The sequence below is a fragment of the Petromyzon marinus genome, chromosome 35 (genome assembly GCF_048934315.1).
Source record: "Petromyzon marinus isolate PM22_M1 ecotype Great Lakes invasive population chromosome 35, UKy_Petmar_22M1.pri1.0, whole genome shotgun sequence".
Taxonomy (NCBI): Eukaryota; Metazoa; Chordata; class Hyperoartia; order Petromyzontiformes; family Petromyzontidae; genus Petromyzon; species Petromyzon marinus.
The window spans coordinates 8297649-8310472 of NC_133701.1; the positions used below are offsets into that span (position 1 = coordinate 8297649).

General features: G+C 48.0%; 1 long non-coding RNA gene across 1 annotated transcript in view; it reads left to right on the forward strand.

The window, feature by feature from the left end:
* LOC142929796 (uncharacterized) overlaps window positions 1–12824 on the forward strand; it is a 176944-nt gene that overhangs the window by 4834 nt on the left and 159286 nt on the right. The window contains exon 2 of the long non-coding RNA XR_012945944.1: window positions 2365–2457. This is a non-coding gene — a long non-coding RNA (uncharacterized LOC142929796). The remainder of the gene's footprint in view (window positions 1–2364; window positions 2458–12824) is intronic.

Consider the following 12824-nt stretch of genomic DNA (forward strand, 5'->3'; position numbering starts at 1 on the left):
GCTGGCCTTCAAGGTTTAAATAGTATTCTTGTGTTATACTTCCAAAATATAAAATGAGTATTGCTGGCATCTCTGCACTTAATGCATCCAATTCAATGCAGGTGGCATGGCTGAGGCATTCACAGTCAACTGTAAATAATCTTCGGGTATTAATGTGTAGTTACTCGTAATTAGCACCGAATCATGCTCAATTAACCTTCCGTGCATTTGCACGATCACCCTGTGCCCGACAAATTCTCTAGCTTCTGCTGTGTACGTATGTGATTACGAGTTCAATTCCCGCTCACGGTCAACACCAGTGACGATTATCTGAACAGGTCCTGGGCCTCCCCTAGGTCGACTTAGCCTCAAATGAGTACCTAGTGCGGAGTGTAAACATCGCCACTCGGGAGACAAAGGCGGCCGGGCGTGGTGCTGGCCACCCCCTCCCTCGTGTGCCACAGTGCTGGCCTTCATAGGTGCTCGCGCATAGCGCTTGCCCCTATAGTCTCATAAAGGCTAAACGGGGGCTCTTGTGTCATTGTGTATATATATAGGCTGGAACAAGATTTGGAACAGCCTACAGTCAAGCGGTTGTCGATTCGAATCCCAGCAAAGTTTAGCTTTGCCCCGTTGCTATCATCACCACCACGACCTCCATCATCACCACCGTCATCAGCTGCGGCTGCATTATTGTAATCATCATCATTAATGTCGTCATCAGCAGTAGCAGCAGCATCATCAATGTCCTTCAGGGATTGGCAAAATGAATACCAGATGGTGAGGCTGCACCAGCAATTGTTCAATGGGTGGACTCATCCCTGCCATAGGAATGTGCACATCTAACCAGTTGCTTTGGACCATGAATAGAACTGGGTAGCACAGAATTCTTATTTGAGTAAAATAGCCCCTGCTGCCTTTACAGACCGTTGTTACATGTGCTGTTCCCGAGTACCTATTAAGGCTCGAACGATGCACGAGGCGATGATGCGGCTAGCACTATGCACGGCTGACCTTTGTTTCCCAAGAAACAAAAGTCAGCCGTGCGTACACTGCATTAGGTAATAATGTATGGCTGAATCAACCTAGGGTAGGCCCATCACCGGTTCAGATACCACTCACCACTGGTGTTGGCCGCGATGCGGGAAATCGTTCACGGGCCGTCGGATATCGTAGGGGCAGTGTGCTAACCGCTGCGCCACCGCTCCCCACCCATACAGACACACGCACGCATTGATGCCTCTTACATATTAGCGCTTTCTCTGTACGCGGCAACACAATTTGATTTCAATTTCTTAATTGGAGCGGTAAAACTATTTAGCACTGATCATTAGTAATCGCGACCCCACGCTGAGTGCATGTAAATGAAGTACATTATTTATAGCGTTTAATTTTAATGAGTTTTTTTTAAATATATAAATACTGATGTGTTGGTTTGCTGCCACGTGTTATTAGTAACGTGGACCTTATTGTATTTTTATTTGTGGAGGTAACAATTGTAGTTTTTTTCAGTTTTATTGTTCTAACAACTTATTATCACGCTCTAGATGATAATATTAAATTGTCATAATTGGCAAATGTTTATTATGATGTTGACATTAATTCCATGGCTAAATGCATCGTCATTATTATCATCAGCACACCGAAATTTCGGTTACAATGACCACCCGTGGCAAATCGTACCAGAAATATATATGCATAAAATGTATCGAGATTTTAAAATCCACTGCTGGATGAAGGCTTCTCCATGCCTGCTGTGTCAGTCATGGGTGTTGTTTGACCATACTTCACCACGCTGCCCAGTGCTGTGGGCGGTAAATGGGCGACGGGTCCAGAGGACCGGTTCAGGTATCACTCACAATTGAAGTTACCCGAATAGAACTCGGGTTGCCTGGTTCATCGCGCTATAAACGAGTCATGATAAAGAGTAGCAACGATAATAATGCAATCGTTATTTCATGTTCAGTGGTTGTTTTGGACAGTTCCCTATCGCAGTTCAAATACCAGTTAGGGGGGTGGGGTGGGGGCGTCAACTCATCCATGTGTCCCATCATCGCTCTTAGGGTTGATAAAATTAGTAACACTTTGTGGGGAGTCAAGAGTGCTTGGAGCATGCCCCGCGGCATAAAATTGTGGAAATTTCACGAAGGCCGCTGTGGTTGTAATAGTAGCGGAAGAGACGCAAATGCCCGTTTGAGTTGGGCAACGTTGATTTGTTTTTAAGTTCTACTTCATGAAATTTATTTTAAAAGCGTGAAGTACAATCTTCCCCTTTGACACTTGAATTGAGCAATCTTAATTTGATATTGTCAGTGAGTTCCGTTAAGTACAATAACAACAACAAAAACAATTGTTCATTATTCCCGTTGTATCATTGAATCGCAGGACCGCGATCAGGGTTGAATATATCTGCGCGCCCGGCACGCCACATCCAGTATACCTCACAATATGGCGACTTCCAATCTTCCGGGCGACCCGGTAAGAATTCAGTTAGATGTGAAGAAAAAACGAATCCGTTGCACTGTGGCCATGCACTGAGTGGTAATGCATCTGCTGTTCGACGCCTATCGTCTGCTCGGTGTAAATCATTAAATGCCATCCCGCGACTGAAGATGTCACCAGCAGTTGGGAGGAGCGACAATGGGCAGGTGGTAGACGGGTGGTAGACAGGTACTGGACAGGTGGTAGACAGGTACTAGACAGGTACTTGACAGTTGGTAGACAGGTACTAGACAGGTGCTAGACAGGTGGTAGACAGGTACTAGACAGGTACTAGACAGGTGGTAGACAGGTACTAGACAGGTACTACACAGGTGGTAGACAGGTACTAGACAGGTGGGAGACAGCGGCTAGACAGGTACGAGACAGGTACTAGACAGGTGGTAGACAGGTAATGAACAGGTGCTAGACAAGTGGTAGACAGGTACTAGACAGGCACTAGAAAGGTGCTAGATAGGTACTAGACTGGTGGTAGACAGGTGGTAGACAGGTACTAGACAGGTGGTAGACAGGTACTAGACAGGTGGTAGACAGGTGGTAGACAGATACTAGACAGGTGTTAAACAGGTGCTAGACAGGTACTGGACAGGTCGTAGACAGGTACTAGACAGGTAATAGACAGGTGGTTGGCAGGTGCTAGACAGGTGGTAGACAGGTACTAGACAGGTACTAAACAGGTTCAAGACAAGTACTAGACAGGTGGTAGACTGGTGCTAGACAGGTGGTAGACAGGTACTAAACAGGTACTAGTCAGGTGGTAGACAGGTACTAGACAGGTGGTAAACAGGTACTAGACAGGTACTAGACAGGTGGTAGACAGGTACTAGACAGGTACTACACAGGTGGTAGACAGGTACTAGACAGGTGGTAGACAGGTGGTAGACAGGTACTAGACAGGTGGTAGACAGGTACTAGACAGGTGGTAGACAGGTGGTAAACAGGTACTAGACATGTATTAGACAGGTGGTAGACAGGTACTAGACAGGTGGTAGACAGGTATTAGACAGCTGGTAGACAAGTGGTAGACAGATACTAGAGAGGTGGCAGACAATTGGTAGACAGGTACTAGACAGGTGCTAGACAGGTACTAGACAGGTACTAGACAGGTGGTCGACAGGTGGTAAACAGGTACTTGACAGATGGTAGACAAGTACTATACAGGTACTAGAAAGGTGGTAGACAGGTGGTAGACAGGTGGTAGACAGGTGGTTGACAGGTACTAGACAGGTGGTAGACAGGTACTAGACAGGTACTAGCCAGGTGGTAGACAGGTACTAGACGGGTAGTAGACAGGTACTAGACAGGTACTAGACAGGTGGTAGACAGGTGGTAGACAGGTACTAGACAGGTGGTAGACAGGTACTAGACAGGTGGTAGACAGGTGGTAGACAGATACTAGACAGGTGTTAAACAGGTGCTAGACAGGTACTGGACAGGTCGTAGACAGGTACTAGACAGGTACTAGACATGTGGTAGCCAGGTACTAGACAGGTACTAGAAAGGTACTAGACAGGTAATAGACAGGTGGTAGACAGGTACTAGACAGGTACTAGATAGGTACTAGACAGGTGCTAGACAGGTGGTAGACAGGTGGTAGACAGGTACTAGACAGGTGCTAGACAGGTAATAGACAGGTGCTAGACAGGTTCTAGACAGGTACTAGACAGGTGGTAGACAGGTACTAGACAGGTACTAGACAGGTGGTAGGCAGGTGCTAGACAGGTGGTAGACAGGTACTAGACAGGTACTAAACAGGTACAAGACAAGTACTAGACAGGTGGTAGACAGGTGCTAGACAGGTGGTAGACAGGTACTAGACAGGTACTAGTCAGGTGGTAGACAGGAACGAGACAGGTGGTAGACAGGTAATAGACAGGTAGTAGACACGTTTTAGATAGGTGGTAGACAGGTACTAAACAGGTGGTAGACAGGTACTAGACAGGTACTAGACAGGTGGTAGGCAGGTGCTAGACAGGTGGTAGACAGGTACTAGACAGGTACTAAACAGGTACAAGACAAGTACTAGACAGGTGGTAGACAGGTGCTAGACAGGTGGTAGACAGGTACTAGACAGGTACTAGTCAGGTGGTAGACAGGTACTAGACAGGTGGTAGACAGGTAATAGACAGGTAGTAGACACGTTCTAGATAGGTGGTAGACAGGTGGTAGACAGGTGGTAGACAGGTGGTTGACAGGTACTAGACAGGTGGTAGACAGGTACTAGACAGGTACTAGCCAGGTGGTAGACAGGTACTAGACGGGTGGTAGACAGGTACTAGACAGGTGCTAGACAGGTACTAGACAGGTACTAGAGAGGTGGTAGACAGGTGGTAGACAGGCACTAGACATGTGGTAGACAGGTACTAGACAGGTACTAGTCAGGTGGTAGACAGGTACTAGACAGGTGGTAGACAGGTAATAGACAGGTAGGAGACACGTACTAGATAGGTGGTAGACAGGTGGTAGACAGGTTCTAGACAGGTGGCAGACAGGTAGTAGACAGGTGGGAGACAGGTGGTAGACAGGTACTAGACAGGTGGTAGACAGGTACTAGACAGGTGGTAGGCAGGTGCTAGACAGGTACTAGACAGGTACTAGACAGGTGGTAAACAGGTACTAGACAGGTATTAGACAGGTGGTAGACAGGTACTAGACAGGTGGTAGACAGGTACTAGACAGCTGGTAGACAAGTGGTAGACAGATACTAGAGATGTGGCAGACAATTGGTAGACAGGTACTAGACAGGTGCTAGACAGGTACTAGACAGGTACTAGACAGGTGGTCGACAAGTGGTAAACAGTTACTTGACAGATGGTAGACAAGTACTATACAGGTACTAGAAAGGTGGTAGACAGGTACTAGACAGGTGGTAGACAGGTCGTAGACAGGTACTAAACAGGTGGTAGACAGGTACTGAACAGGTGCTAGACAAGTTGTAGACAGGTACTAGACAGGCACTAGATAGGTGCTAGATAGGTACTGGACTGGTGGTAGACAGGTGGTAGACAGGTACTAGACAGGTGGTAGACAGGTACTAGACAGGTGGTAGACAGGTGGTAGACAGATACTAGACAGGTGTTAAACAGGTGCTAGACAGGTACTGGACAGGTCGTAGACAGGTACTAGACAGGTACTAGACAGGTGGTAGGCAGGTGCTAGACAGGTGGTAGACAGGTACTAGACAGGTACTAAACAGGTACAAGACAAGTACTAGACAGGTGGTAGACAGGTGCTAGTCAGGTTGTAGACAGGTACTAGACAGGTAGTAGACAGGTAATAGACAGGTAGTAGACACGTTTTAGATAGGTGGTAGACAGGTGGTAGACCGGTGGTAGACAGGTGGTTGACAGGTAGTAGACAGGTGGTAGACAGGTACTAGACAGGTACTAGCCAGGTGGTAGACAGGTACTAGACAGGTGGTAGACAGGTACTAGACAGGTGCTAGACAGGTACTAGACAGGTACAAGAGAGGTGGTAGACAGGTGGTAGACAGGCACTAGACAGGTGGTAGACAGGTACTAGACAGGTACTAGTCAGGTGGTAGACAGGTACTAGACAGGTGGTAGACAGGTAATAGACAGGTAGGAGACACGTACTAGATAGGTGGTAGACAGGTGGTAGACAGGTGGTAGACAGGTGGTTGACAGGTACTAGACAGGTGGTAGACAGGTACTAAACAGGTACTAGCCAGGTGGTAGACAGGTACTAGACAGGTGGTAGACAGGTACTAGACAGGTGCTAGACAGGTACTAGACAGGTACTAGAGAGGTGGTAGACAGGTGGTAGACAAGCACTAGACAGGTGGTAGACAGGTACTAGACAGGTACTAGTCAGGTGGTAGACAGGTACTAGACAGGTGGTAGACAGGTAATAGACAGGTAGGAGACACGTACTAGATAGGTGGTAGACAGGTGGTAGACAGGTACTAGACAGGTGGTAGACAGGTGGTAGACAGGTACTAGACAGGTGGTAGACAGGTACTAGACAGGTACTAGACTGGTGGTAGACAGATACTAGACAGGTGCTAGACAGGTAAGAGATGGGTACTAGACAGGTGGTAGACAGGTGGTAGACAGGTACTAGACAGGTGGTAGACAGGTACTAAACAGGTTCTAGACAGGTGGTAGCCAGGTACTAGTAAGGTACTAGAAAGGTACTAGACAGGTAATAGACAGGTGGTAGACAGGTACTAGACAGGTACTAGATAGGTACTAGACAGGTAGTAGACAGGTGGTAGACAGGTACTAGACAGGTGCTAGACAGGTAATAGACAGGTGCTAGACAGGTACTAGACAGGTACTAGACAGGTGGTAGATAGGTACTAGACAGGTACTAGAAAGGTGGTAGACAGGTACTAGACAGGTACTAGACAGGTGGTAGACAGGTGGTAGACAGGTACCAGACAGGTGGTAGACAGGTACTAGACAGGTCGTAGACAGGTGGTAGACAGATACTAGACAGGTGTTAAACAGGTGCTAGACAGGTACTGGACAGGTCGTAGACAGGTACTAGACAGGTACTAGACAGGTGGTAGCCAGGTACTAGACAGGTGCTAGAAAGGTACTAGACAGGTACTAGACAGGTGGTAGACAGGTACTAGACACGTACTAGATAGGTACTAGACAGGTGCTAGACAGGTGGTAGACAGGTGGTATACAGGTACTAGACAGGTGCTAGACAGGTAATAGACAGGTGCTAGACAGGTACTAGACAGGTGGTAGACAGGTACTAGACAGGTACTAGACAGGTGGTAGGCAGGTGCTAGACAGGTGGTAGACAGGTACTAGACAGGTACTAAACAGGTACAAGACAAGTACTAGACAGGTGGTAGACAGGTACTAGACAGGTGGTAGACAGGTACTAGACAGGTGGTAGACAGGTGGTAGACAGATACTAGACAGGTGTTAAACAGGTGCTAGACAGGTACTGGACAGGTCGTAGACAGGTACTAGACAGGTACTAGACAGGTGGTAGGCAGGTGCTAGACAGGTGGTAGACAGGTACTAGACAGGTACTAAACAGGTACAAGACAAGTACTAGACAGGTGGTAGACAGGTGCTAGTCAGGTGGTAGACAGGTACTAGACAGGTAGTAGACAGGTAATAGACAGGTAGTAGACACGTTTTAGATAGGTGGTAGACAGGTGGTAGACCGGTGGTAGACAGGTGGTTGACAGGTAGTAGACAGGTGGTAGACAGGTACTAGACAGGTACTAGCCAGGTGGTAGACAGGTACTAGACAGGTGGTAGACAGGTACTAGACAGGTGCTAGACAGGTACTAGACAGGTACAAGAGAGGTGGTAGACAGGTGGTAGACAGGCACTAGACAGGTGGTAGACAGGTACTAGACAGGTACTAGTCAGGTGGTAGACAGGTACTAGACAGTTGGTAGACAGGTAACAGACAGGTAGGAGACACGTACTAGATAGGTGGTAGACAGGTGGTAGACAGGTGGTAGACAGGTGGTTGACAGGTACTAGACAGGTGGTAGACAGGTACTAAACAGGTACTAGCCAGGTGGTAGACAGGTACTAGACAGGTGGTAGACAGGTACTAGACAGGTGCTAGACAGGTACTAGACAGGTACTAGAGAGGTGGTAGACAGGTGGTAGACAAGCACTAGACAGGTGGTAGACAGGTACTAGACAGGTACTAGTCAGGTGGTAGACAGGTACTAGACAGGTGGTAGACAGGTAATAGACAGGTAGGAGACACGTACTAGATAGGTGGTAGACAGGTGGTAGACAGGTTCTAGACAGGTGGTAGACAGGTGGTAGACAGGTACTAGACAGGTGGTAGACAGGTATTAGACAGGTACTAGACTCGTGGTAGACAGATACTAGACAGGTGCTAGACAGGTAAGAGACGGGTACTAGACAGGTGGTAGACAGGTGGTAGACAGGTACTAGACAGGTGGTAGACAGGTACTAAACAGGTTCTAGACAGGTGGTAGCCAGGTACTAGTAAGGTACTAGAAAGGTACTAGACAGGTAATAGACAGGTGGTAGACAGGTACTAGACAGGTACTAGATAGGTACTAGACAGGTAGTAGACAGGTGGTAGACAGGTACTAGACAGGTGCTAGACAGGTACTAGACAGGTGCTAGACAGGTACTAGACAGGTACTAGACAGGTGGTAGATAGGTACTAGACAGGTACTAGAAAGGTGGTAGACAGGTACTAGACAGGTACTAGACAGGTGGTAGACAGGTGGTAGACAGGTACCAGACAGGTGGTAGACAGGTACTAGACAGGTCGTAGACAGGTGGTAGACAGATACTAGACAGGTGTTAAACAGGTGCTAGACAGGTACTGGACAGGTCGTAGACAGGTACTAGACAGGTACTAGACAGGTGGTAGCCAGGTACTAGACAGGTGCTAGAAAGGTACTAGACAGGTAATAGACAGGTGGTAGACAGGTACTAGACACGTACTAGATAGGTACTAGACAGGTGCTAGACAGGTGGTAGACAGGTGGTATACAGGTACTAGACAGGTGCTAGACAGGTAATAGACAGGTGCTAGACAGGTACTAGACAGGTGGTAGACAGGTACTAGACAGGTACTAGACAGGTGGTAGGCAGGTGCTAGACAGGTGGTAGACAGGTACTAGACAGGTACTAAACAGGTACAAGACAAGTACTAGACAGGTGGTAGACAGGTACTAGACAGGTGGTAGACAGGTACTAGACAGGTGGTAGACAGGTGGTAGACAGATACTAGACAGGTGTTAAACAGGTGCTAGACAGGTACTGGACAGGTCGTAGACAGGTACTAGACAGGTACTAGACAGGTGGTAGGCAGGTGCTAGACAGGTGGTAGACAGGTACTAGACAGGTACTAAACAGGTACAAGACAAGTACTAGACAGGTGGTAGACAGGTAGTAGTCAGGTGGTAGACAGGTACTAGACAGGTAGTAGACAGGTAATAGACAGGTAGTAGACACGTTCTAGATAGGTGGTAGACAGATGGTAGACCGGTGGTAGACAGGTGGTTGACAGGTAGTAGACAGGTGGTAGACAGGTACTAGACAGGTACTAGCCAGGTGGTAGACAGGTACTAGACAGGTGGTAGACAGGTACTAGACAGGTGCTAGACAGGTACTAGACAGGTACTAGAGAGGTGGTAGACAGGTGGTAGACAGGCACTAGACAGGTGGTAGACAGGTACTAGACAGGTACTAGTCAGGTGGTAGACAGGTACTAGACAGGTGGTAGACAGGTAATAAACAGGTAGGAGACACGTACTAGATAGGTGGTAGACAGGTGGTAGACAGGTGGTAGACAGGTGGTTGACAGGTACTAGACAGGTGGTAGACAGGTACTAAACAGGTACTAGCCAGGTGGTAGACAGGTACTAGACAGGTGGTAGACAGGTACTAGACAGGTGCTAGACAGGTACTAGACAGGTACTAGAGAGGTGGTAGACAGGTGGTAGACAGGCACTAGTCAGGTGGTAGACAGGTACTAGAGAGGTACTAGTCAGGTGGTAGACAGGTACTAGACAGGTGGTAGACAGGTAATAGACAGGTAGGAGACACGTACTAGATAGGTGGTAGACAGGTGGTAGACAGGTTCTAGACAGGTGGTAGACAGGTGGTAGACAGGTACTAGACAGGTGGTAGACAGGTACTAGACAGGTACTAGACTGGTGGTAGACAGATACTAGACACGTGCTAGACAGGTAAGAGACGGGAACTAGACAGGTGGTAGACAGGTGGTAGACAGGTACTAGACAGGTGGTAGACAGGTACTAAACAGGTTCTAGACAGGTGGTAGCCAGGTACTAGTAAGGTACTAGAAAGGTACTAGACAGGTAATAGACAGGTGGTAGACAGGTACTAGACAGGTACTAGATAGGTACTAGACAGGTAGTAGACAGGTGGTAGACAGGTACTAGACAGGTGCTAGACAGGTAATAGACAGGTGCTAGACAGGTACTAGACAGGTACTAGACAGGTGGTAGATAGGTACTAGACAGGTACTAGACAGGTGGTAGACAGGTACTAGACAGGTACTAGACAGGTGGTAGACAGGTGGTAGACAGGTACCAGACAGGTGGTAGACAGGTACTAGACAGGTCGTAGACAGGTGGTAGACAGATACTAGACAGGTGTTAAACAGGTGCTAGACAGGTACTAAACAGGTACAAGACAAGTACTAGACAGGTGGTAGACAGGTACTAGACAGGTACTAGTCAGGTGGTAGACAGGTACTAGACAGGTGGTAGACAGGTAATAGACAGGTAGTAGACTCGTTCTAGATAGGTGGTAGACAGGTGGTAGACAGGTGGTTGACAGGTAGTAGACAGGTGGTAGACAGGTACTAGACAGGTACTAGCCAGGTGGTAGACAGGTACTAGACAGGTGGTAGACAGGTGGTAGACAGGTGCTAGACAGGTACTAGACAGGTACTAGAGAGGTGGTAGACAGGTGGTAGACAGGCACTAGACAGGTGGTAGACAGGTACTAGTCAGGTGGTAGACAGGTACTAGACAGGTGGTAGACAGGTAATAGACAGGTAGGAGACACGTACTAGATAGGTGGTAGACAGGTGGTAGACAGGTGGTTGACAGGTACTAGACCGGTGGTAGACAGGTACTAAACAGGTACTAGCCAGGTGGTAGACAGGTACTAGACAGGTGGTAGACAGGTACTAGACAGGTGCTAGACAGGTACTAGACAGGTACTCGAGAGGTGTGTAGACAGGTGGTAGACAGGCACTAGACAGGTGGTAGACAGGTACTAGACAGGTACTAGTCAGGTGGTAGACAGGTACTAGACAGGTGGTAGACAGGTAATAGACAGGTAGGAGACACGTACTAGATAGGTGGTAGACAGGTGGTAGACAGGTTCTAGACAGGTGGTAGACAGGTGGTAGACAGGTACTAGACAGGTGGTAGACAGGTACTAGACAGGTACTAGACTGGTGGTAGACAGATACTAGACAGGTGCTAGACACGTAAGCGACGGGTACTCGACAGGTGGTAGACAGGTGGTAGACAGGTACTAGACAGGTGGTAGACAGGTACTAAACAGGTTCTAGACAGGTGGTAGCCAGGTACTAGACAGGTACTAGAAAGGTACTAGACAGGTAATAGACAGGTGGTAGACAGTTACTAGACAGGTACTAGATAGGTACTAGACAGGTGCTAGATAGGTGGTAGACAGGTACTAGACAGGTACTAAACAGGTACAAGACAAGTACTAGACAGGTGGTAGACAGGTGCTAGACAGGTGGTAGACAGGTACTAGACAGGTACTAGTCAGGTGGTAGACAGGTACTAGACAGGTGGTAGACAGGTAATAGACAGGTAGTAGACACGTACTAGATAGGTGGTAGACAGGTGGTAGACAGGTTCTAGACAGGTGGTAGACAGGTGGTTGACAAGTACTAGACAGGTGGAAGACAGGTACTAGACAGGTACTAGCCAGGTGGTAGACAGGTACTAGACAGGTGGTAGACAGGTACTAGACAGGTGCTAGACAGGTACTAGACAGGTACTAGAGAGGTGGTAGACAGGTGGTAGACAGGCACTAGACAGGTGGTAGACAGGTACTAGACAGGCACTAGTCAGGTGGTAGACAGGTACTAGACAGGTGGTAGACAGGTAATAGACAGATAGGAGACACATACTAGATAGGTGGTAGACAGGTGGTAGACAGGTTCTAGACAGGTGGTAGACAGGTGGTAGACAGGTACTAGACAGGTGGAAGACAGGTACTAGACAGCTACTAGACTGGTGGTAGACAGGTACTAGACAGGTGCTAGACAGGTAAGAGACGGGAACTAGACAGGTGGTAGACAGGTGGTAGACAGGTACTAGACCGGTGGTAGACAGGTACTATACAGGTACTAGACAGGTGGTAGACAGGTGGTAGCCAGGTACTAGACAGGTACTAGAAAGGAACTAGACACGTAATAGACAGGTGGTAGACAGGTACTAGACAGGTACTAGATAGGTACTAGACAGGTGCTAGGCAGGAGGGAAGACAGGTGGTAGACAGGTACTAGACAGGTGCTAGACATGTAATAGACAGGTGCTAGACATGTACTAGACAGGTACTAGACAGGTGGTAGACAGGTACTAGACAGGTACTAGACAGGTGGTAGACAGGTACTAGAAAGGTACTAGACAGGTGGTAGACAGGTACTGGACAGGTGGCAAACAGGTACTAGACAGGTGGTAGACAGGTGCTAGACAGGTGGTATACAGGTACTAGACAGGTACTAGACAGGTACTACACAGGTGGAAGACAGGTACTAGACAGGTGCTAGACAGGTACTAGACAGGTCCTAGACAGGTGGAAGACAGGTGGCAGACAGGTACTAGACAGGTACTAGAC